Genomic DNA, 26592 nt, shown 5'->3' with positions numbered 1-26592 from the left:
GTTTATCTGCCAATAATGTTTTTCTCTCCAGGCCACTCACATGATTTCTTATTTTCTCAAGATGTTTTCTCTTATATCCTTTTTCTTCAAACCTCTTAATTAGGACTTCTGATTGCTCATTAAAGTCACTATCTCTATTGCAATTTCTTTTTATCCTCAGCAATTGCCCTTTCGGCACAGCTGAGATCCATTTTGGGTGGTGACCACTGCTGGTGGGGATATAACTATTTTGATCCGTACTCTTAAAATAAGTTTTAGTAAAAAGATTGTTCCCATTTTTAAAAATTGTAAGATCCAAATAGTTCACTTCTTGAGTGCTAAAACTTTCAGTGAAACCAATCCCATACCTATTATTATTTATTTCAGAGATAAAATCCATAAAAGAATTATGTGACCCCTCCCATATTATAAAAATATCGTCGATGTATCTAACATACATCTTGAGAGGGGTATGGGGTCTCTTAAAAATGGTTTCCGATTCCCATTTACTCATGAAAAGGTTTGCTACCGTGGGGGCATACTTGGCCCCCATGGCAACACCTTTAGTTTGATTATAATATTGGCCATCATGTTAAAAATAGTTGTTTTGCATGGCCATGTTTAAAATCTCCAATATAAAATCTATTTGTTTCTGTGGGAGTTTGTTATCCGATTTTAACGCCCATTCTACAGCTTTACTGGCATCTTTTTGCTTGATGTTAGTATATAACGAATTAACGTCTATACTAGCTAAGGGCATCTTTTTGCTTGATGTTAGTATATAACGAATTAACGTCTATACTAGCCGAGGGGACAGAATTACTGGAGGCCAAGAGGTCCCTACAGAGGCCCGTACAGGGGACACAACACACACCCCCCACAAGGAGGAGAGGTAAGAAGAGAGGATGCAGGGGAGGACAGAAGAAAAAGGAAAAGAGATGCATAGGCGCGGGAATTTTTAACTTAAGTAAAAAGATTTTTAATGAGGATGAACTTAAAATTTTAGACAAAGGATTAAAATATGCACCACCCAAGCAGTTAAATAAATTCAAAACTTTTATTGATTTACATAAATTTGTCAGAGTTTTAAATATTAAAAAACATTTTTTTAATAATAAATCAGTCACTAGCACCTTAACAGAGGATGAATACATCCATAGTGGTTTAAGAAACAAGTCCACTTTCAACCCCAAGAACCCTAGAAATCAATGTCTAGAAGTCTTCAAATTGATGGTGGAACAAGACTTAGAGAACATATCGATACACCCGATAAAAGGCAGTAAAGTAATTAAGCAGAGCATAAAGAAATTGGAAAAAGACAATGACATAATCATAAGGCCTGCGGACAAGGGGGGGGGGGGGGGGGAATTGTGGTTATGGACAAAGAACATTACATTAAAGAGCTTAATCGTCTAGTTGAAGACAAAGAGAAATATACTAAACTGAAAGGTGACCCAGTAAAGAAATTGAAAGCTATGCTGACAAAGAAAATTAAGAAGGCACAGAAAGAAGGGATCTTAAACAAAAAAGAGGCCAGATATCTCATACCAGACCACCCCAAAAAACCTATTATTTATCATAACCCGAAAATTCATAAAAATACAGTCAACCCACCGGGGCGCCCCATTATTAATGGGGTGGATTCAGTATACTCCAGGGTGGGAGAATATGTCGACTACCATCTCCAACCACTTGCACAAAGATGCCCAGCATATCTAAGAGACAGTAAAGACTTGATCAACCGTATAGCAAACATGAAGGTTTCAGAAAATACCATCTTAGCTAGTATAGACGTTAATTCGTTATATACTAACATCAAGCAAAAAGATGCCAGTAAAGCTGTAGAATGGGCGTTAAAATCAGATAAAAAACTCCCACAGAAACAAATAGATTTTATATTGGAGATTTTAAACATGGCCATGCAAAACAACTATTTTTGGCATGATGGCCAATATTATAATCAAACTAAAGGTGTTGCCATGGGGGCCAAGTATGCCCCCACGGTAGCAAACCTTTTCATGAGTAAATGGGAATCGGAAACCATTTTTAAGAGACCCCATACCCCTCTCAAGATGTATGTTAGATACATAGACAATATTTTTATAATATGGGAGGGGTCACATAATTCTTTTATGGATTTTATCTCTGAAATAAATAATAATAGGTATGGGATTGGTTTCACTGAAAGTTTTAGCACTCAAGAAGTGAACTATTTGGATCTTACAATTTTTAAAAATGGGAACAATCTTTTTACTAAAACTTATTTTAAGAGTACGGATCGAAATAGTTATACCCCCACCAGCAGTGGTCACCACCCAAAATGGATCTCAGCTGTGCCGAAAGGGCAATTGCTGAGAATAAAAAGAAATTGCAATAGAGATAGTGACTTTAATGAGCAATCAGAAGTCCTAATTAAGAGGTTTGAAGAAAAAGGATATAAGAGAAAACATCTTGAGAAAATAAGAAATCATGTGAGTGGCCTGGAGAGAAAAACATTATTGGCAGATAAACCTAAAACTGTGAGCAATAATAGAAGTTTTGATATTGCATTCTGCACTGAATTCAACCAACAATATAAACAAGTTGAGAAAAGTATAAAAAAGCATTGGAATATTTTACTGAGAGATCCCACTTTTAAACAAATGTTGCCTAATAAGCCTAAATTTATCTACAGAAGGCCCCCGGTTCTTAAAGATAGGATTGTTAAGAGTATCCCCAACCCCCCAAAGAAATTAGTTACATTTCTGGATAGAACAGGTTTTTACAAATGCGGGCGATGTGTGGCTTGTACCACTTGCCGTAAGGACAAAAGAAGGAGTATAAAGAAATTTGAATCCTGGACCACAAAAAAAGAATATGAAATAAAACAATTCATCTCTTGCAGCAGCACTCACGTGACATACTTGTTACAATGCGAATGCGGCCTACAGTACGTGGGCCGCACCACAAGAGAGCTTAGAATACGCCTTTAGGGAACACATTTGTAACATAAAAAAGGGGTTCCGCAAACATAATTTATCTAACCACTTTAGACTTTTTCACAACAAAGACCCCTCTAAATTAATTTTTTGTGGTATAGACAAAATTAGTGCACATTGGAGAGGAACACACATGAGGAGAGCTGTTTCTCAAAATGAAACTTGGTGGATTCAGCAACTCAAGAGTATGGTCCCCGCAGGCCTTAATGTAGATTTAGATATTAATTGTTTTATAAATGATTTTTAATTTTTTATATATTTTTATATATTTTTTACATTTTTGAAGTTTTTAGATCCCCCACTTGACACACATCACTTTATGATCTCCAAGTGTAGTCATACATTGGACAATTGTTGAGTGATTTGTGTGCCATCTATTTCTGTGCGGCTGAGTATTGAATAAAGTTTTCGATAGTAACCAAATTAGAGTCCTATATGGACATTTGGTTGGTAATAATTATATTTATATGATAGGCTGCTATGATATTGAATTTATTATTATGGTGCAATATAAGATTATTATATTTATTATATTTTGTTGATATACATTGGTATAGTTTAGGTGTGTTGTATTTATTGTACATGTATAGGGATAATCAGGAAGGAGAACCGGAACTGGACCGATTTTAATTATATATACGGCCAAATAAGTTAATAGTCTAGTATATTATCACATAATTATATATCATGATATACGGTATGTGTTTTGCATTGCCACATATATTTTTTGCATATTTTTTGCATAATGTCGTAAGTCCATTAAATATGGCATTGGTTCCGGGTGGACTAAGATGGAGTATGATAGTCTGCAAAATAGGGAGGCCCAAGATGGCGGCGATCCATTTCCGGTCCTCGTCATTTCCGGTCCGACGCAGGTGTCTGCGATAATTCTAAATTGTGAATGGTATATATAGTAGTACGTGTTCGTGACGCCCTCGCTTTTGAGAACGCTCTGATTGGCGGAGCGAAACGCGTCAAGCCGTCCGAACACGTAGTACGTCATTTCCGGCTGCAACCTATTCCGGTTTCCGACTTCCGGTTACACGGGTGGAACGCACGGCCATTCGTTTGGCGTCCCGTGGGTTTGCTAAAGGCGGATTGACTTTCCACATATTGTAAGTGTATCTTTATGTTGCGTGTATAATAAACTTTTGGAACATACTGCACGATGATGGCCCTTTTCTTTTTATGATATTGGGGAGCATTACCTGGATAATTACCTGGATATAGAGGCACAGGAGATCTACAGCTTGTATCTGTTGGCGATCCATAGAGGTGTTCACCTCATAAAACCAGTTTTAAGGCGATATTTCTCTCAGCTTCTGGTGAGTGGGGAACCGAGAGGGGAGCACCAACTCACTAGGACTGAGCACCGGCACTTTATTCATATATTTATTGAGCACGAAGCACTTATATGAGCACAAGAGACTTGCACTTTATTCAGTTTGGAAGATTATAATTGCTATGAACTTTTAATTTTATATTTATTTTGATATATGATATGTTATACATATGAGATTATTTTTGGAATATATTTATATTTATGCTGTTATTTATATTTAGTGTGATACTATATTTGTATGCACAGTTGCACAGTTATTTATCTGCACGAGCACTTTATGATGATATTTATTAATTAGTATAATTGATGTCAATGGTTTCGGTTTAAGCAGCGCAGGTACTTAGTTTTTCAGCTTCATCCTTGTGCTTACTTTTCTCGTTTAATGTCTTCAGCCGAGAGGAATTATGACATAGGGAATAAGGAGTTACTGGCAATTAAGGAAGCCTTTTCCGAATGGAGGCATTTGCTGGAAGGTACTAAGCATCCTGTGACCGTTCTCACTGATCACAGAAATCTAGAATTCATTTGTTCGGCCAAAAGATTGTCTTCTAGACAAGAACGTTGGTCGCTGTCCTTTTCTAGATTTAATTTTATTATCTCATATAGACCTGGGTCAAGAAATGGTAAGACTGATGCCTTATCACGGATGTTGTCGGGGCCTTCCCAGGAGAACAATGCTGAATGCACAATCCTGCCTCAAAAGAACTTCCTAGGTGTCACAAGTTCAAAGGCATTCTTGAGTCTCCTCAAAGAAGGTTACGAGAATGACTCACTCCTCAATAATCCTCCTATGGACATCAGTCTTGAGTTCAAGAATGGCTTTTGGATTAAAACGCATCGCCTCTATGTACCTGAGTCTGCTCCGGTTGAGTAATGACCCAAAACTTGCTGGACATTTTGGAGTTTCTAAAACAGGAACCTTTATCAAGTTCCTTTTGGTGGCCTGAGTACAAGAAAGATGTTAAAAGGTATGTAGCCTCGTGCCTGACCTGTGCACGCAATAAGACACCCCGAGCTTCTCCTTTGGGGTTGCTCCAACCACTCCCTATCCCATCAAGACCATGGGGGTCAATTTCTATGGACTTTGTGGTTGATTTACCCCCCTCAAAAGGAATGACCACTATCTTGGTGGTCGTTGACCGCCTCACAAAGATGGCTCACTTTATACCAGTTAAGGGGGTACCCTCTTCGGAACAAACTGCAGAGTTGATGGTTCGAGAAGTCTTCAGACTACATGGAATTCCTGAAGACGTTGTGTCAGATCGAGGAGTACAGTTTACTTCAAAGTTTTGGAAAAGCGTTTGCTCAGCTTTAGGAGTAGCAATCAACCTGTCTTCTGCTTTTCATCCTCAGGCTAATGGTCAGACTGAGAGGACCAATCAAACTTTAGAACAGTACCTTCGATGTTTTGTTAGTTATCTTCAGGATGACCACGGCAGAGTTTTCTTACAACAATTCTAGACATAGCTCAACCTCTCAAAGCCCGTTTTTCTTAAACAATGGTTATCATCCAGTTTTTATTCCTGATCTCCCTATCTCAACTCCAATTCCTGCTGTAGCCAACAGATTAACTATGTTTCAAGAGATTCAGGAGAAATTAATTGAGACTTTGAAGGAGGCTCAGGAATGTTACAAGAAGGCTGCTGATAGACATCGCCGATCACTTCCTACCTTTCAAGTGGGTGACAAGGTTTGGTTATCAACCAAAAATATGAAGGTCCATGTTCCATCTGCAAAGTTGGGACGAAAGTTTGTGGGGCCTTTCCAGATTTCTGCTCAGGTCAACCCAGTCACTTTCTGTTTAAAACTTCCCGACAGTATGAGAATTCACCCGGTTTTTCACATATCACTGCTCAAGCCATTTAAGGAAAATCCCTTTCCTGGAAGAATTCTTCTGCCTCCTCCACCTGTTGAAGTACAGGGTGAAGAAGAATTTGTAGTGGAGAGAATTCTTGATTCAAAGATCTTTAGGAATAAATTACAGTATCTGGTTCAATGGGAAGGATATGGACCAGAAGAAAATTCCTGGGAGCCAGAAGAAAATGTTCACGCCCCTAGATTAACAAGGGAGTTCCACCAGAGGTTTCCTCTTAAACCTGGTCCTAAAACATCCAGCGGACGTCCTGGGAGGAGGGGCGTACTGTCAGGACCCGGACTTGAACCTGGGACTTCCATGGTGTCTGTCAATGACTCTACTTGTTGAGCTGCCATGAATGCTGGACTGCTCCCTGGACAAATCCTTGAATGATCCTGCTGTGAATCTTTATTGCCTTGAACCTTGAACCCTTTGCTCCTCCCATGAACTTCCTGTTATAAGCCATGTCTTTGCACTTCCTGGTTGCCAGAATATTGTGCCTTCAACAGCCGATATCTCGCTTGTCTCTCCTGCTGCCGCCTGTATCTTTGCTACCATCCGTTATCGACACTTGGCTTGTTTCTCGACTACTCTTCTGCTTGATCCCAACCTGCAACTACTGGTTACCGACCTTTGGCTACTCCTTGACTACGCTTCAGCTTAATCCCTATCTGCTACTGGACTCTGACTTGCTCACCTCCTGGTGGGGTGATCTTGAGGACTGCGACCTGGTGCTAACACACAGAAAAATCCATCTCCACCTTCAGGAGCGCTGGTGAAGACCGGTTAGTACTTAGACTCCGCACCTCAGGTGAGCCTGCGTCACCTGCCTGGGTGACCTGCCAGTGTTCCTATCCTGCTGGTTCCTGTGTGACCTGCGACTGCTATAGCTACTTGTCTTCGAGCCTGACCCCGGATCGTGACACATTGAGAGAGCTCATAGGGTCCCTATGCGACAGCCCCTAGACCTCTGCTGGCAAAACTGCTGCACTTCAGGGATAAAGAGAACATACTAAGGGCAGCACGTAATCTTGCAGAAATCAAGTTTCAGATATCCATATTTACAGATTTCTCGGCAAATACCCAGAAGCAAAGAACCGCAGTTAAGTGCCGCCTCTGGGACAAGCAGCTTAGTTACAGCCTGCTATACCCCCACCAAATTAAAAATGATCAATGATGACAAATCCCATTTCTTCCTGTCTCCCTCAGAGGTCTCAGAGTGGCTAGATGGCTTGGGGTAATCCTCTATTTCTGTAATGTGTGACCTGGCTGACTCCTGCTGGAGGGCAGAAGCTGAACGACAGTCATGAAAAGGAAATAGGTGCAAGAACAGCTCGTACTATGATATTGGGGGGCACACCCTAAAAATGCACAATTCTCTTATTGGTGCTGCTAAAAGACCAATATACAAATTGAACAATATAATAGCGCACACATACACAGAAAAAAATTGGTTTTCAAATTTTGCAAGGCTATTTAAAAACACCTGCTCTTATACAGTAAATATGGGGATTTGGTCACACCATATGGCCATACTGTGCTTAAGCCCACCACTACGTCAAAGTACCCCATTTTCAGTGGGTCCTACACTATTCATAGAGCAGATAATCCCACTTCTCGAAACCATAGGGCATTACTCACTCCTGTCATGGGAAAAGGCCTTTTTGGTTACTGCAGAGATTGGATTCCAGATGCATCCCAACTGCTGGGACCTCTCTACAAATCCATGACTGTTACACTTTTTTGCCTGGCCCCAGAGCTCGAAAAAATAATAGACTTTTTGCTAACAGTAACCGGCCCTTGGTTTGCTAAATTACGAACTTCCCTTTTTCCTTTTTTGTTCAGAATCAGGCAGACATGCAACAGGAGTTCTAGCACAGATTCACAATGGCAAATATCACCCTTGTATGTATGTGTCAACACCACTTGATCCAGTAACGGAAGCTGCGCCTACCTGTGTCAGATCAGTAGCGGCTTGTGCATAGTTGTTAGAAAAGATCACACACATGGTTTTGGATTACCCACTTACAATGTTGGTCTCCCATTCTGTTTAGCTGATCCTGGAGAGAGCTACTTCGAAACATCTCTCCATGGCCAGATTGACCAAATACGAGGCAGCTCTTCTGACCCCACCCAACTTAAAGTGGAGTTCCACCCATTTTAATAACTTGGATTACATAGATGTATGTAATCCCCTTTAAAACTACTTTTACTCGGATGTATTGTATTGAGTCCGTGCTCCGCTCCGCCTCCGCCCCGCCTCCTCTCAGTGATCCCTATGGGATATAATGCTTTCAGTCCTAGCCCACTGAGAGGAGGCGGGGCGGAGGCGGAGCGGAGCACAGACTCAATCCAATACATCCGAGTACAGCTCACTGAGAGGAGGCGGGGCAGAGCACGGACTCAATCCAATACATACAGTACAGCTCAGGACACCTGTGTAATAATGCGAGATTTCATCCCATGAGATACATCCCAGCAGCCTTTGCAAATTGCCGAATGACGTAATCGCCGATCGGCGGCCGGACCCGGAAGTGAGGAGAGGATGAATAAAGAAGAAAAAAAGGTATTTCCTAGCAAGAAAAAAAAAAAAAGTTTCCATTGGTAAAAGTAGTTTTAAAGGGGATTACATACATCTAAAGTTACTAAAATGGGTGAAACTCCACTTTAACAATCAAGCGATGTACTATAGTAAACCCAGCTGTTTTTCTTCAACAAAGTGAAGGAAAATGGGAGTAGAGAAGAGCCAGTAAGATGAGAACGATGACACAGATCTTTCACATGACTGTCCTGCTTTAATGGCTGCAGAATTAGCCTCCATTACACCAGTAAAAGCAACACCTATAAATGACCCAGGCACTAGAAACTTTTTCATGGATGGGTCCAGATTTTATGTTGATGGAAAGCCCTGTACAGGATATGCTATAGTGTAACAGGACTCAGATACATTTCAGGTCATAAAGAAAGAGGCATTACCCAACCACATGTCAGCTCAAAAAGCTGAACTCACAGCACTCATAGAAGCTTGTTAAGCTTTGAAGGGGATGTCTGGCGACATTTACACAGACAGTAAGTATGCCTGTGGTATAGCACATGATTCTGGACCCAGTTGGAAGAGACGTAATGACTAGCTCAGACAAACCCATTAAACACGCAGACTTAGTTAAGCAGTTGTTCTCTGCGTTTTAATTACCAAAAACAGTTGCAATCCTTAAAGTCAAGGCACACACCAGACAGGACAATATTGAAGCACATGGAAATCATATGGCACACACAGTAGCAAAAGAAGTCGACTTGGGAGCAGTTGGTACTTATGTGAGTATCACAGATACCACCCCCGAGTCTTGGGATCAGGATACTTTGGCTCGCCTGCAGGATCAGGCTTCAAGGAAGGAAAAAGCAGCATGGGAAGCTCAACCTGATAAAAAATGCCAATGAAAGTGTGTAACTCAGTTATGTCTCCCCAGGGTACTGTACCCCCATCATGGCAAGCCTTGCTCATGGTCCTACTCATCTTTCTAGGAATCCGATGTGTAGCCTTGTAGGTAAGTATTGGATTGCACCTGGCTTTTACAACAGCAGATAATTTCACCGCAGGGTGTATTGTTTGCGCACATCACAATCCAGGGCATACTGAAAATACTCCTCAGAGGCATTTGTTAAGACTATCCATTTCAAAGACTTCAGATAGATTACATTCAGTTGCCACCCAAAGGTCCCTTGGAATATGTCCTAGTTTGCGTTGACATGTTCTAAGGATGGCCGGAGGCGTGACCCGTAGTGAAAGCAGATGCCAAGACCACTATTAAGAAATTGCTATCAGAGGTTATCTGCCATTATGGAGTTACAGAGGTGATTGAGTCAGATCAAAGCTCACATTTCACAGCAGAATTGATACAGAAATTCCATGAGTTTGTAGGCACCTGTCTAAAATTTCACACACTCTACCACCCCCAGAACAGTGGGAAAGTTAAAAGGGTTAATGGAATCATTAAAAACAAACTTGCAAAAACAATGTCAGAAATAGGCAAACCTTGGACAGAGTGACTTCCTATTGTGCTATACTCTATTAGAACATCCCTCAGGGGGCAACACAAGCTCAGTCCATATGAAATTTTGTTTTTTTATGAGAGTTCCTATTTTAGGACAATATTTTCCACATCAGTTGGCATTAGGGATGGGTGAATTAACAGAGTTTCTAATAGAATTACAGAAGCGTCTCACTGAAACATATAAAAAAGTTTACTCTTCTTTACCTAACCCTGATGATGTTCTAGGCACCCACTCTCTCCAACCAGGTGACTATGTGGTCCCGAGGAAACCATAAAGAAAAGGTCTTCAAGAAAGATTTGATGGCCCTTACCAGATTTTGCTGACAACACTCTCTTCAGTAAAGCTTGAAGGCAAAGACTCTTGGGTCCATGCAAGTCACTGCAAGAAAGTCCGTCATGATCAGAGGGGAGTAGTGTTTTGTGCAATCATACTAATGTTTAGTTTGACTGTCTTCTGATTGCTTGTTCTGTTTATGATGACTGCCCTTGGGCCTGGATAAATGACAAAAATGTAAAACTGAACAGACAACCATATGAGCTGTTAAAGCAGCTTGAAAATGCTTGGATTTAATGCTGATGAATTCCTCTAACTTCTGTTTATCAGATATGCATAACCCCCTTGACTTGTTGACCAGCTGTTTGGTAGCTGTACCTACTCCAATGCAAGTATTGTTGCAGGTATTTCAGATGCTACAGAACGACACAACTGTTGAAATTGATGACATACGTTCCCATATTAGCATTTATGAGTACTGTAAGGACTGTCCTGAACGCATTAAGCGTTGGGAAAATATGACCAGTATAAAGACCCTTAATATTACTCAAGGTGATGTATGTTATAATATGACTTGTGGCCCCAACCAAATAGGAAAATGTCAACAACTTTCTTTTTCTAACAAAGCTACCCCAACCACCATTCCTCCAGGTTTTAGGGCTCTCTGCAGCACCGATAGGATATGTACTGCAGTAAATAATAATATGAGTTGTAATAGCATTGTATTTCAGCCCCGTCATATCAGACATGTTAAACTACATTTAGGATGGCTGTTTTTCTGTGGAAATATTACTTATTCCTGCATCCCGGCAAATATCACTGGAGGACCTTGCACTCTAAGCCATCTGAGTATCATATTGCCCCAATCACAAGGACATGCAGTTGTTCGAGTAAGGACTACTATAGCTGTATCAGAGGATTGTGAATCAGACATTACTCTACTTTCCAAGGCAGAATATACAAGTTTAGCTGTATTTCTAGTGGGAGTGCCAAGTTTGGCAGTCCATAATGCTAGAACCATTAACGCTTTAGCTTGTAACATGGCAAAAAGTCTTAATCACACTTCTGCTGCCTTGCAGGAGTTGCTCCTCGACTTACAAGGTGCATGCAAGGCAGTACTCCAAAATAGAGTAGCCATAGACTATTTGCTTCTTAAACGTAATTTTGGATGTGAACATTTTGAGAATATGGGCCTAATTCACTAAACTTTCAGCCTAACTCCGCTCTGGCATTTTTTTTTTTTTTTATCTCCACGTTAACTCAATTAACTTTCCGCTGTGGCAAATTGGAGAGTTTAAAGTAACAGTGAATTCCGCTTTGAGCAGCGTTAATGGCGATCTCGGCTTCTCAAATTCTCATTCTTATGTGAAACTGACAGGCAGTACCTGCACTCAGTCCTGTGGTGTAGTGGTATGTTGCACATATCATCTGACTGATTGATCTCACTCAACCGTAGGTTCTAGTCTTACCATCACCACCTAAGTTGTGTTGGGGATGGGGGTTGTTTTTTCCCCCTTGACAGATTGGAGCATTTTTCAGGGGGTAAAATTTATGACAAGTACATGCAGATAACATGATTGCACATACCCTGTGAAGTGTATGCAAAGTAACATTGTGCGCAGCTATTTAATTAAGTCATTTCAGGCTGCATTTGAACTCATTGTTGCAGGGTGCATAGCACACACTCATAACCACCACACCACAGAGCTCAATACTTTAGCATTAGACTTTTGGAATGTTCTTATTCCTATTTCCCCATAATGTTGAATACTATTGCTATATGTGTATTTTTGCCTCATGCCACTCCTTTCTGTTTCCACCAGAACCGAATTCTGCATAGTAGCTTCCTGCTTTGCAACTTACCCTCAATCACCAAGGTTGTGGTTTCAAATCCCAAAAATGACAACACTTGGATGAATTTACCATATCAAACATTTTTTGGGGGGTCAAGCCCTAGATAAATATGCAGAGCCCAGATGGCACAACACCCAGCTGCAATCGTTGACACATTACAATGGATGGAGAATTTGATGAACACCAAACAAATATGTGTCTGGTATTGGACCCTCTACATGTTTTACCAACACAGCCCCTCATAGTCCAACACTCCACTTTGCCTCACACCTCAACACAACACTATCCCATCCCTACACTATATTCAAACCCCTCCCATTAGCAGAAGAAGCAGCATGTAAAGTGCAAGGCCCAGGCATTGGCAACTTAAGTCTGTGAAGCACAAGAAAGACATGAAATACATGTTCCTTTTGCAAATTTATTAGCTTTTATTTTATTATAGCATAAGGAGGGATGCAGCAAGGTCACATTTACAGTCTCCCGTCTCTGTGCCTTTACTGCGCCAACTCACGATCTTTGCCCCATGGCTAGATTTGGCAAAAATGCGGGACTCGGATATCTTGAGCAGGTTCTTGGAGTCGAGAAGCAATTCTGCACCTCTACCAGCTCATAGAGGACAGGCATGGCCAGGTTGCTGTTCAGCTTCCAAGCCACTTCTGATGTGCCAGGGAATTCATGATGGTGATCGAGGCCAGTTCTGGGCTTGTGCCTCCCAAAATATCCACTGGCCACAAATGAAGACGTGTGGAGGCCATGAAGGTGTGTTTCTACCAGCTTCAACCTCAACCAAGCAGTACCACTCCTGTAAAATGACATCAAAGGATAAGCCATTTCATCATGACAATCACATCTTACTGCACGCTAGCTTGAGGTTTTTTTTGAGGTTGAGGTTTTTTCTACATCATGAGGGAAATTACACATTTTGCCACAACTTACACAAACCATAAAACATTTACGCAAAGATTTGAATACACACCTGTGACGCAAGGCAGCCCATCACCACAGGCTTCCCAGGGTACGTGCCATGATTCACATCCAAGATGTTAATATTCTGAAAAATACATATACCATAAGATACCTAGCAGGCTTTCATGTGTACAATAATAACTACACAGGCGGCACAGACAGAAGTAAACACCTGCCAGGTGTTCTTATCCCTCTCCACCATTTCAAATATCAACACGTTTTGGATTGGAGGTTACTGTTATTGGTCAAGTAATCAGTTTTGGAATGTTGGCTACATGTTGGCTAGAATGTCAAGTGGCACTGGCAGATGTTAATTGCCATCTGTCTCCCTGTGAGTGACAACCCTGCAAAGTAGCAAGTTACTACACATTCTCTATCTCGAGCGGTTCAGGTACGTACATGTGAAGTGGCTAACGACCAGTCGATTCCAGGTGGCCATCCCTGCGGCGGTGCTCTGCCGCCTGGGGACCGGCAGCTGACGGACCTCTGGCTCCCTCTCCTCCGTCAGATCCCAGGATCCATGCACATGTTATGCAAGACACAACAGGCCAGGATGATCCTGGAAGCTTTTGGAGGAGAGTACAGGAGTTCCCCCCCAGGCCGGGCCAAGCAGAGAAACCGGGACTTGAGCAGGCCTATGGTCAGTTCAATGATGCTCCGGCTTCTCTGCAAAACCCTGTTGTGATGTTGTGGTTGGCCCAGGGGGTACCTGAATGGAGCCATCAGCCATGTCAGCTGCTGGTAACCAGCATCACCTGTAAAAAAAAATATATACATTAGCTCTTCATATCATGTGACCTTAGATAACTGTCAACAAAATGGGAGACAATGAGGAATTTATTGGCCCAACCTGGTCATCTGTGTGTCTAGGTGTGTGCTTATATTAGCATAGGCATTGCTTCAGGAAGATATCTTACACTATCTTGAGCTACAAAATATTGACTTACTTATGAAAATAACTCTTTGTTCATATGTGTAGCCCTGCCCCCTGGGGAGTGGCAAAGTGAACACACATCCTCCTCACTTCTGTTGCCCTGAGTGTTGCCCAACCCACTTGACACTATAGACATATTTAATAATTAGACACTACCAGATTGCGGTGAAGAAGCAAATTTATTTGTCTTTGACTTGTGTTTAAAAGAACAATCAAACAGTTTCAATAAAACATTCAATGTAAAAGATCAATAATACAGAAATCCTCAACCCAGAATTGGATGTGAGCTAGCACTCAGGATCTCAGAGAGCAACTTAAAAAGCATATATATATATTAATTACAATGCGAGAGTGACCACCCAGAATCAATGCTTTACTATAATAAGGAATAACTCCAAAATACTTCTAACTAACTAACTCTGTATCCTATAGGGGGCCCCCTTTACTTTAGATTGCAAGAGTTTCCTGAATGAGCAAGGCCTTGCTAGTCTTCGCCGGCAAAGGTATCCTTAGCCAATCCAGGGAAAGTATTTGTAATCCACGGTAAATGTGATGATCAATTGTAATCCACACTGAAGAGTAACAATTAACTGTAATCCACACTGAAGGGAAAGATAGATTCCCGTGCCCAAACAACTAGTACCCAATCTAAAACACTGGTAAGGCAGGGTGAGGCCTTCTGATCCGCCACGCACTCTTCAGCCCTGTTGTTTCCTGTGGCGACCGTTATATAACTAGTGCACCCTTCTGTTCAAACTGTGTTGCAGGCCCACCCTGGCTCAGTCCAGTAATTACAGTATACACTCTATATTGGATCTCTCTCACCCAATATGACGAACTTTGTGTCCCGCGGTCGACAACGCCAGCTTTGAGCTTTCCTCAGAAGCACTCGCAGTCTCTCTAAACGTCTCTCCATTTGGCCTGCCACCGTCCGCACACCGCTCTCTCTCCCCGGTGTCTATCCACTAGGCCTCCGGCCTATCCTTCTCTGCACTCCGCAGCAGCTCTTCCCCTCCTCACAGCAAATCTTGTTCCTGCCCCTTTATATAGACACTCCCATCTGACCCTGCGAGGCCCAATGCTCCCTGGGAGGATAGCTCAGCCAAATAGATGATCCACAGTCTTCACACCTCCCAGAACTACATCTCCCATAATTCAATGGTCCATTGCCTTATATAAACTTTAATAATAAAACAGAACAATCCAAGCAGCTCCAGATGAAACCTGCTACCAGGCTACATATGTAAATACCATTGTAATGACTTTTGTATTTAGCTTGTGTGGCATTAGTAGAGCATTTTCACATTGTGTAACCACCTTAATTTTGCTTTTACCCAACTTCTCTAATGTTTCTGTTGGGAGCTGGCAGGCTGGTTGCATACAAGTAGATGAGGATCTGCTTACAGTATGTCCAACCAGCCTGCCAGCTCCCAACAGAAACATTATCTAGGCTTGTGTTTAAGCAGGGTGGACATATGTTGATTATTAATCTGTCTCTTCCTCTCTAAACACTAACATAAAAAACCATGTCTGTATGTAACCTTACAGTTTATGTTGTCCTCCAAAAATAATACTTTACCAATAAGTCACCCGGGGGGCATTTGGCTACTTTCAAACTTCCTGGATAGGGCACTTTCCTCCAAAATCGTAGAATCATGGCACGACCCTGGGAAACCTGTGGCACTCATAATGCGCTGTCTTGCTTCACACACCAATTGGATGTTAAGGGAGTGGTACTGCTTGCGGTTGCGATAGTCCATTTCGTGGCTCCTGGGTGGCCTGATTGCCACATGGGTGCAGTTTATAGCCCCTAGGATTTGGGGCATATGGGCCCGCTGGTAGAAACCCACCTTCACGGCATTCCACTCGTCTTCAGTTTGTGGCCAGTGGATAAATTGGGGCACAAGCTCCAGAATTGCATCAATCACCAACATAAACACTCTGGACACTGTTAACTGGCTAATGCCCATTATATTGGCAGAAGTGGCTTGGAAGCTGCCACGCCCTAAAATGTACAAAGTAACTAGCAACCTGACCATGCCTGGCACCGCTGTGTCTCAGGTGCTTTTTTTTCCCCTGTGAGCTGGTAGAGGTGGAGAATTGCCTCCCGCTCTAGGCGGAACCCGCTCCTGATAGCCGAATCCCGCATGTTGTGCAAATATAGGACTGGAGGTGCTGCTTCATCTGCTGCTCCCTCAGCTGCTCTGTTAGGTGCTGCCCCACCTGCTGCCGCCTCCTGTGCTGTAGCCTCCTCATGGAGAGCACCAGCAAATGCCAATAACGCTACCCCCTCAACATTTGCTCAACATCGGCCATTTTGAGAACGGGATTTGGCTGGCGCACTGACGCAGGTATATATACACACGTGCGCCAATTAGCCCAGCCTGAGTCTGCTATAAATTGAGCACATGGCCAAGATGGCTGCTGTATGCTATATGCTGGAGAGAGAGAGAGAGAGAGAGAAAGAAAGAGAAAAAGAAAAAGAGAAAGAAAGGAAGAGGAGTTGGAGGTGTCTACACATTATGTTCAGGTAAGCCAATCTATCTACATATGTGTGTGTGTTCTGGTGTACCCTTATTGCATACATAAGTCTGCCCTTTGGCACTTTTAAGTGGTCTCAGTGTGCTTAAATTGTCTTGGAGAAATCCACTCCCACCCCCACCACCTCAGAAACCCCACTTGTGTGGTTCGGTAATTGTCATTTGCCCCTATGTGCATGTGGCTATCCGATGCGTTTTCTCATGTTTGTTTTTTCTTTTCAGCCTCCTATTGGGCCACCACCACTAACCCCCCCCCCCCCCTCCCTGGAGTCTGCTTTGGTAAGTGTCGCTTGGCCCCAATGTGCATGTGGCTATCTGATGCGTTTTCTCATGTTTGTTTTTCCTTTTCAGCCTCCTATTGGGCCACCACCACTAACCCCCCCCCCCCCCCTCCTTGGAGTCTGCTTTGGTAAGTGTTGGTTGTCCCTACGTGCAGTGGGCTTCCTGATGCTTTTTCTTATGTTTGTTTTTCAGCCTCATATTGGAGGAAGGTGTATCTTATTGTGAATGCAGATGAAGCAAATTTCATTTCTTTGAAAGTCTTGGCCTCAATATGTATAACCCGAAAAAAGACAGGAGACGTCATTCCTGGGTGACCTATTTTGGATTCAGACCATGCTTTCTTAGCCTTTGGGAGTGTGCTAGCAAGTGTCCTATGAGCCCGGGCTATGCATATATATTCATTGTATGCGTTTACTCTACTAATAAATTTACTCATTGACTCTCTATGACTATTGTGGCAACCTCATATAAAGTCACGCCTGGGCGACCGTTCTCTTGTCTTTGCAAAATTTAGGGATGGAGGTGTACACAATTGCAAGTGCTAGACCATTCTCTTCTTTTACTAGTATCCCCGGGTGGTAGACACCCATTGCCTGCCTTTGGTCTCGCACTGCTTTAGTCTAACTAATGCAACATCACAGCATTAATTCAATAAAGCATTATATATATTATTTTAACAATCCATTTTACCATTCTTTTTTGCAGGTGCACTTTGGCACCCAAATTTTAGTGGCATATGCGCTTCCCCCTGGTGGCAGGTGCAGATCTGCTCCGGGAGCTGCGATACATTATTCGGAGGGTTAAAAAGATTTTTTTTCCCCTCCCTTGCTGTCTCCTCCCCTCTGGGGTGGAGCCACCTATATATCCGTGTCATGCTCCTGCTGATTACGTGCACCGCTGCATCTGCGGCGTCTACACGTGCTGGTGGTGTTTGTAACATCTATGGTCATGGTCGCCAGCTATTGCTGGCTTTTTCCATGTTGACAAACAGGTGTCGCTAGGGACAAGATCTACGTGCAGCCTATGTGGATATTCGGGTGAGGAACTCAACCTTCATACACTTCTATCTTTTCACGCACTGACATCTTCTATTTTTTTTTTTTCTCTCCTATGGGTTTACTATGTGGTTACATTTACACACCTTGTCACATCCCTATCACTTCCCTCACTATCTCCACCTCCCATTCCTTGAGACACTTTACTCTCTTAATCTTTTACTACTTTCGGCATTGCTGTTTTTAGGACAGGTATCACCCTGCAAGCTCATTAATTTAATTTATGGTTTCCACACTTGTCTCAACCTTACTATATTTTCATTTTAATTATTTTGATTATATTGTTACTTTTTTGTACTAAGATTATCCTGAGATACTATTTTTCACTGTTTATGTCTACTCACTCAGTGTTATGAAACCATATGAGCTCATCTACTTCACTTTACTTCATTTATCACAGTTTTCTTATCACACATTCCCGGTTATTGGTTACATAGAGATCAGCACTTTTTCTGGGGATCTGAGCCACTTTCTGGTGCTTTCTTTCTGCTTTTCTTTTTATGTTGACACTGTTTCTGCTGGAATATACCTTCCACATTTAATACTCTTACTTTTCATTATGTGATACAGCCCATATTCTAATACTTTGGTATATTATTCCTTGCATTTTCAGCCAGTGTCATATCATCTTTAATGATCATATTCTCCTCCACACGTTTCCTTGCCCGGCTCCCCATTTTGTTGTGGGTATTCTTGGCTCTTCAGCTCCCGGATCAGACGTTGGCACCCCCACTTCATGGCAGCATTTATCAGTCTGATTTGGCCCGATGTAGGTGTTGTTTCCCCACTTGGGTCATACATTTGTTGAAACTTCACAATTGTCGGCCAATATAAATGCACAGCAAACATTGACATTTTTATTTATTTTTAGACAGATCTACTTGTATACTCCTGATGAGTGGGCGCATAGACCCATGAAACGCGTCGATGTTTCCAATACAGATATATCCAATGTTATGCTACACGGCTGCTGTAATGTTGCCATCATGTGCAATTTGCTGCTATGCTGTTATTTTGTCAATTTATCTTATATGCTGTACATGTCTTGTAATTATGCTTATGGCTATGCATATATATTCATTTTATGCTTTTACTCTACTAATAAATTTACACTTTGACACTCTATGACTATTGTGGCAACCTCATATAACGTCCCGCCTGGGCGACCGTTCTCTTGTCTTTGCAAAATTTAGGGATGGAGGTGTACACAATTGCATGTGCTAGACCATTCTCTTCTTTTATAAGTTAACAAGCTAAGTTAAGCAAGTGCTTATTAGAAGGACATCCAACTGTTCTAATGTCTGCATGGAGTGTTTATGCTGTGTAACTAATCTTTCATTCTTTTCGAATGAAGCTTTCTAAAGATGTTATTTTTGTTTGTCTTTTAGCAAGCATGGGATGTCGCTGGATCGTCACCTCTCCCACCTCGTCCATCTCGGTTATATGTAATGTCTGCTTGGAGTGTCTATGCTGTGTAACTAATCTTTCATTCTTTTCGAATGAAGCTTTCTAAAGATGTTATTTTTGTTTGTCTTTTAGCAAGCATGGGATGTCGCTGGATCGTCACCTCTCCCACCTCGTCCATCTCGGTTAGATGTAATGTCTGCTTGGAGTGTCTATGCTGTGTAACTAATCTTTCATTCTTTTCGAATGAATCTTTCTAAAGATGTTATTTTTGTTTGTCTTTTAGCAAGCACGGGATGTAGCTGGATCGTCACCTCTCCCACCTCGTCCATCTCGGTTAGATGTAATGTCTGCTTGGAGTGTTTATGCTGTGTAACTAATCTTTCATTCTTTTCGAATGAAGCTTTCTAAAGATGTTATTTTTGTTTGTCTTTTAGCAAGCACGGGATGTAGCTGGATCGTCACCTCTCCCACCTCGTCCATCTCGGTTAGATGTGGCAGGGAGGCTGGTTGCCCAGATTGACATCCTAAATGAGACAAGGAGGCCTGCTGAATCAAGTGAGTTTCTGGGGCTCATACCGGAATCTGTAGCAACGTTGGCAACAAATCAGAACCTGCTGATTATTAGCCACAACGCATTGGTCCAGGTTCAACAGGATGTGAGTGACAGCCTGATCACCTTGGCAGGCCAGCAGCAACGGGATCGGGAACATGTCGATATTCGAAACGCCTGTTTGGAGCTCAAGATGCAACATTGTCACAGCCCTCCCAACCAGCACAATCGGCTGCCCCAGCAAGTAGTGTTAGTGGGAGGTCCACGGCAGTGTTGCCCACTGGGCAGCCAGCTGGGGGGGAGGTGACGAGTTCTCATCTCGCCACTCCCAGCACTTCACAGACCCTTCCAAATCTTCTACCCCTCAATCAGCAAGACTCCCTCCCCACCATGTACTCACAACCCACAATCCCATATGCCTATTCCTCAGGTTCCACACTCCCCCTTCCAAACAGCCCCATTCACTCCACACCTTCCTCTCACCACTCCTCCCCAGCCCTTTCCATTCTTACCCAACACAGCCCCTCCTATGTCAAGCCTCCACCTTGCCCCGCACCTCCAAACTACACCTCACAAACCCTCATATCTTCACTCCCCTTGCACCCCCAGCAGCAGCAGAATGTCCCGGGCTGCAGGAGCTGCAGCAGCCACAGCAGCACCAGCTGCTGCAGCAGCCACAGCAGCAGCACCAGCAGCAGCAACAGCAGCCACAGCCGCACCAGCAGCAGCACCACCACCAACAGCAGCAGCAACAGCAGCTACAGCCGCAGCAGCACCACCAGCAGCAACAACAGCCACAGCAGCAGCACCACCAGCAGCCACAGCAGCAGCACCACCAGCAGCCTGACAGTGGTCCTTCAGATGCTGCATGATAATCCCCATCTCTGACAAAATTTGATGGTGCTTTATTAGCAGGGTCCCCCCGCACCTGCTGAGCCACCACCTTAAGTTGGATTTCATGTTAAATTTTTTTATGTTTATTTGTATCTTTTCTTTTTTGTTTTCTTTTGATTTATTTAGGTTTTTCAGAAAATGGCCAAAAAGTTTCTGGGCCTTTTATTTTTAATTTTTTTTTTTTGGGGGGGGGGGGTATATTTGTGTTTCCCATTCCTGTTTCTCATTTGGATATTACTGTTTAATAAATCTAGTTTACAATAGATTTCTTTTGGTTTCATCTCTTGTATTTTCTGTGTGATGTTGGACAAGTAATGGCCCTGCCTAGTTAATGTAGGCCTTTCTACACAGGTGCTTCTCTATCGCCAAACATGTGGTTACATTTCTAATTGCTAAACACAATCTTCACCTAATGAAATCCTAAAAGGTGTCCCTTCTAATTTTTGGGGAATTAATTTTCCAGCAAGAACATAAACCAAATCCAATACCTAACCAATTCCAGCCGTCACTACTCAGAATCAGTTGTGTGTATTTAGTTTGTATTTTCTAGTGGGAAAAACACACAGACGAGTTTCTTTTGTAACCAAAATACTTTAATACAAATATATAAAAATATAAGATAAAATTGTTTACAAATGGACACAGTCCCGAACAAAGGGGTCCTCGGGAAAAGGATCAATCCCCGCCAGCCGCTCCAAGTAAGAGATGCGGCCACTGCACCACTTCAGGGCCTGCATCGCTAATTCAAGGGTGATTTTCTTGGCCCCTGGGGAGAAAGAGACAAGATAATTACCTTGAGGCAAACGGCTCAAACCAAGGATTGACCAAACCAAGACATCAAAAAGTAGGCATTGGAGTATATTTGCCCTGTTTTCACGACATTCTTGCTCTAACATGATATATTGCTGGTCTACATAGTGACACTCAGATGCCTAATCCACAAACATGTTTGGGGCAGTTGTAAGGTGAATTCCTTGGCCAACAAGAAGACATTTTGAACTTCAATTTCTATGGATACATCTATGTTGGGAATACTGTCCAATTCGATCCACGCAGGATCAGAGCTTCCTATTGGCCTGATGGTTTGAGTAATCAGATGTGTTGGAAGGGAGGAGGCCCAGCTCCAATTAAGCTGAGGTGTGGTCTTTCATCTCTTAGCTTTGAAGCCTGAAAATGGTTGAGATGACAGTGGAGAAAGCACTTTGTTCTGGCTAACAGGTAAATCCTAGATGCTCCAGCTTAAAGGGGCCATAAGCCTAGCCCCAAAAAATGGAGAGGAAAGTGTTCTAAAGATTCAACAAGATGATTTTATATCGTAGTAGCAGTTCAACCAAAGCAATGTAAAAGGCTTGCCATGTAACCCTCAAAAACAAACAAACATTTGGAACAATGGTATGTATTGTGTTCAATTGCTTCCCAGGATACATGTGCACACATCTCTCTCTATCCCAAAAAAAAATGTAGATTGAGTTCTCTCTCCCTCTCGCTATCTATAGATCTGAAGCTAAAGAAGGAAATTCCCCTATTGGTGGGACTTTTTGGGCACTCACGTATACACAAAAATTGTAAAAATTTGTAATTTTATTGAAGAAAATTGTTACAAAATATAAAAGGCAAGTAGAATAGAATACATCACATGTGCAATAAAGAATGACCACACCAGTTCAGGGTGAAGACTCAAATCCCGACTAGTTTCGGAGTTTACAACAGATACTCCTTCTTCAGGGGGAGAGAGGAGACCCTGTGTGGTGGTCTGTAGATAATTGATCAAAAATAGATAAGTCAATAAACAGCATATCACAATCATTTTTACATCATATCAATCTGAACAACAGATTCAAAAAGACAAAACAGCGTTATAACTTACATTCTATGCAGTGATGAAGAGCACTATATACTTGCGCACATAATGTTAAAATCAAGTGGTCTGCATGCTCCGCTGAATCCAAACATTGGCTGTATCAAAGATGTAATTAGAGTGGCAGTGCCTCTCAATTATATATTGTATCAGAGAGGGATTGTTATGGTATGTAGTGGTTGGCCCCTGGAGAGGACCAGATAAAGACAACTGGATCCCATGTATGGCTGATCAGCTGGAGGGGAGAGACATGAAAATATCAGATGGAAGCCTTTAATTAAAGGTAAGTTAAAAATGGCTCTATTAGAAAGGAGGAAAAAGCAAACAAGGGAGTTAATTGCCAGTATTATACCGTGCAATAATGTATTAAAATCAGGTTCAGTTTAGTTTTGCAACAAGGGACAGGAAAAGCCCTTTATTCTGGAGTGTTGGTGGTAAAAGCCACCAATGCTTCCAATTTAATATTCTATTCCTCCAATTCATAATAGTAGCCATTGAAGAGAGAGATAAACTCTAAAAGATATGGGATAAATGAGTGAAAGAGAGGGATGTGGAGTTACTTTGTTCGGATGGCAATTGGCTTGGATACTGCTGAACAGTCCTCAATGTTCTCAGCAAGCGAGCAATGTAGCTCACCGCTGGGAACCCGAGGGTTTAAATAGGTAAATCAATTATTATTGCAGCTGTATTCACTTATCTGATTGCGCTCCTGTTTCAGCTGGTCGCCTGGTGGGGTCCCTGGTGCGAATGGGCCGAGCGTTCCCCCATCCCCATATGTCCGGAAGTCCGGTGGGGCGGAAGTGCGGCCGGCTCCTGCGTTCCACCGGCACGTCACACGCCCTGTCAGCGTGGATTGCAGGCGGGGAATTGTGTGAGTCAGCGTCTGCACGTCTCGTAGAGGAACAAGACTATTGCAGACAGCTTGACTCATGTTGCGGCTCACCACTAGGTGGCGGCCGCCTCCCGTGCCGGGTTGTTTTACCTGGTAAGCATCAGAGGGCCAATGTCTCCACTTGAGTATCATCTGTAAGAAGCGCACGATAGTGGACAAACTAGATATTGCACCTTCTTTGGGCAACATTTAATTGTAAAGTGACATTAGGAAGACAATGGAATTATGTAAATGAAGCCCCTAATGAATTAGTTCTAATGTCCTCAATCTATAAGGCTTTTATTACATAAAAAATAAAAAATACAGCCTCAATGTGGCCCAGACGAGCATGAGATAACACTTGTAGGGAGATTAGGAGCCAAGTAATGTGCATGTACCTAATAACAGCGATCCTGAATTTGAAATTGTACATCTGCTTGCGATTGTCCCCTGCTGTTGAAAATACAACAGCAGGGTTGTTGGGTCCACCATGAACTATGATGGAATAATCCAGAGGAAAGAGATGTTATTTCTCCATACCCCCTGAGGTGAAGCCCTCCAAAAAGGGTTTGAAGGACATCATCTCATTGAGTCCTGGGGGTTCGGTGGCCCTGAGGAGATATATCCACCGTAGCTCCATTTGCAGGAGAACCTTGTTCCAGTCTCCTCCTCTGGAGCTAGGGTGGATCCTGTCAAGAATTAAAAATTAGATTTTTGGAAATTTCCCTGGATGAACAAGTCCTGCATGCCGACCAAGGGGCAGGTCCGGATCACAGGTCTTGATGCTTTTGATATGCCTGTTGGCCCGTTTGAAAAATTCCAACTTAGTCTTACCAACGTAGAAGCAGCCGCACCCACAGAGGAGTAAGTAGACCACTCCGTGGGTGCGGCAGTTGGCAAAGTGTTTGGGTCTGAAAATTTGACCATTTGGCAAAACTGGGTTTCTAGAGGTAAGCATGAAGCCACAATATCTACAGCTGCCGCACATATAAGTGCCCCTGTATTTGCATGGATCTGATCTCTGTTGGCTCTTAAATTCGCTCTGGACTAATTTGTCCTTTAGCGCCGGTACCTTTTTATAGGTAAAATGAGGGTGCTCAGGGACGTGCCTGCTTAGAGCCGGGTCCATTGTAAGCATATGCCAGTATTTGGCTACCACCTTCCTAAGCATTGGATGTTGCTCTGAATATGTTGTGATTATTCTAAGGATCGGGTCGTCCTGTTTATTTTCTTTTGGGGATAGTAATTTACTTCTGTCACTAGATATGGCTTTTTTGTAAGCTTTTTTTAGAATTGATTTTGTATATCCCCTAGCAAGGAGTCTGGCCCTAAAATCATCTGCTGCTTTGCGAAAGCTTTCCAGATCTGTACAGTTGCGCCTAGCTCCCAAGTATTCTCCATATGGTATGGAGTGCACAAGAGATTGCGGGTGGAAGCTCGACGCATGGAGGATGGTGTTCCCAGCAGTGGGCTTCCGGTAGAGACCACTGCGGAGAACACCATCCTCACCTCTGTATATCTCTACATCCAAAAATGTGATTTTGTCCTTACTTGAATTCATGGTGAATGTTAAGTTGAAGTCATTTCTATTCATCCTGTCTATACAGTGAGTGAGGAGTTCAGAAGATCCCTGCCATATCAAGAAGACATCATCTATGTATCGTAACCACATCAGAATGTGGTCCGTATACATAGAAGTAGCCTCGTTGGTAAGAAAAAATTCCTCCCACTCCCCCAGATACAGATTGGCGTAGGATGGGGCACAACATGTGCCCATCGCTACGCCCTGTATCTGGAGGTAGTGGGAGCCATTGAATGTAAACACATTGTGATACAAAATATATTGTAGGACAGACAGGATGAATTCACCATATGCGTCGAGGCTGCAATTTGTTGTTATTGCATGTTGTACAGCTGCTATCCCCCGGTCATGAGGGATAGAGCTGTACAAGGCCTCGACGTCTATGGTGAAGAGTAGACAATCTTGTGAAACATATACATTCTCAATGCATTGCAGAAAATGTATAGTATCACGGACATGTGAGGGTAAGGTTGTCACAAGGGGTTTGAGAAAGGTATCAACCAACTTACTGGCGTGGTCGGAGATGGAACCTCGACCTGAAATAATTGGCCGCCCTGGTGGATCGGTGGCGTTTTTATGAATTTTAGGGAGCGAATAAAAAGTTGGAGTGATGGGGAAAGTTGTGCGGATGAATTCCCATGTATGCTTGGGGATCACATTGTTCAGATAAGCTGAATCAATTAATTGGTAGAGTTCTTGTTGATATTTTACAACAATATCAGCTGTAATTTTGCGATACCAGTACTGGTTTTTAAGAATTTTATAACACATAGCTGTATATTGTGAATTATTCATAACAACAACATTTCCGCCCTTGTCGGCCTGTTTTATTGTGATTGAATGGTTTTGTGATCATTTTTTAATAGCTAACCTTTGATTCGCTGTAATATTAGGTGTTTTGGATGGCCGAATATTTATTTTTTCGACTTCTTTGGACACAAGCTTTACAAAAGCGGAAATGTTGGTATTGATAGAGTTGGGAAATTTGTCTGATTTTTTCCTCAGGGACCCTGCCTTAGTGGTGGGGTTTAGTTGTTTTGAGTCAGCTCCCGCCAACAGTGATGGTAAGTCGACCCTGTCAATAAGATTGTCGTTTTCCTCTAATAAGGATATGAGTGTATCTAGAATGTGATCTTTTTTGGTTTTGGATGTTTCGGAATCAGCTTCTTTGTCAAAAATTACCTTAAAGTTCAACTTTCGGGCAAAAAGATTAAGATCTTTAATGAAATCAAATTTATTAAAGGAGGTGCTCGGACAGAAACTAAGGCTCTTGGAAAGGACCTCAATTTCATCTTGAGATAATTTGTAATCGGATAATT

The 26592-nt window shown here is 42.4% G+C and overlaps 1 long non-coding RNA gene across 1 annotated transcript; it reads left to right on the top strand.

The window, feature by feature from the left end:
• The first annotated feature begins 9284 nt into the window (after positions 1 to 9284).
• On the top strand, positions 9285 to 10586 carry LOC309558849. The gene is made up of 2 exons (XR_014225430.1): positions 9285 to 9855; positions 9978 to 10586. It is a non-coding gene; the product is annotated as an uncharacterized lncRNA (long non-coding RNA).
• Positions 10587 to 26592: the final 16006 nt, after the last annotated feature.

The sequence above is a fragment of the Pelophylax lessonae genome (genome assembly GCF_965119305.1).
Source record: "Pelophylax lessonae genome assembly, chromosome: 6".
Classification (NCBI taxonomy): domain Eukaryota; kingdom Metazoa; phylum Chordata; class Amphibia; order Anura; family Ranidae; genus Pelophylax; species Pelophylax lessonae.
Note: the sequence above shows the minus strand (reverse complement) of the source record. Positions and strands in the feature narration are given on the sequence as shown.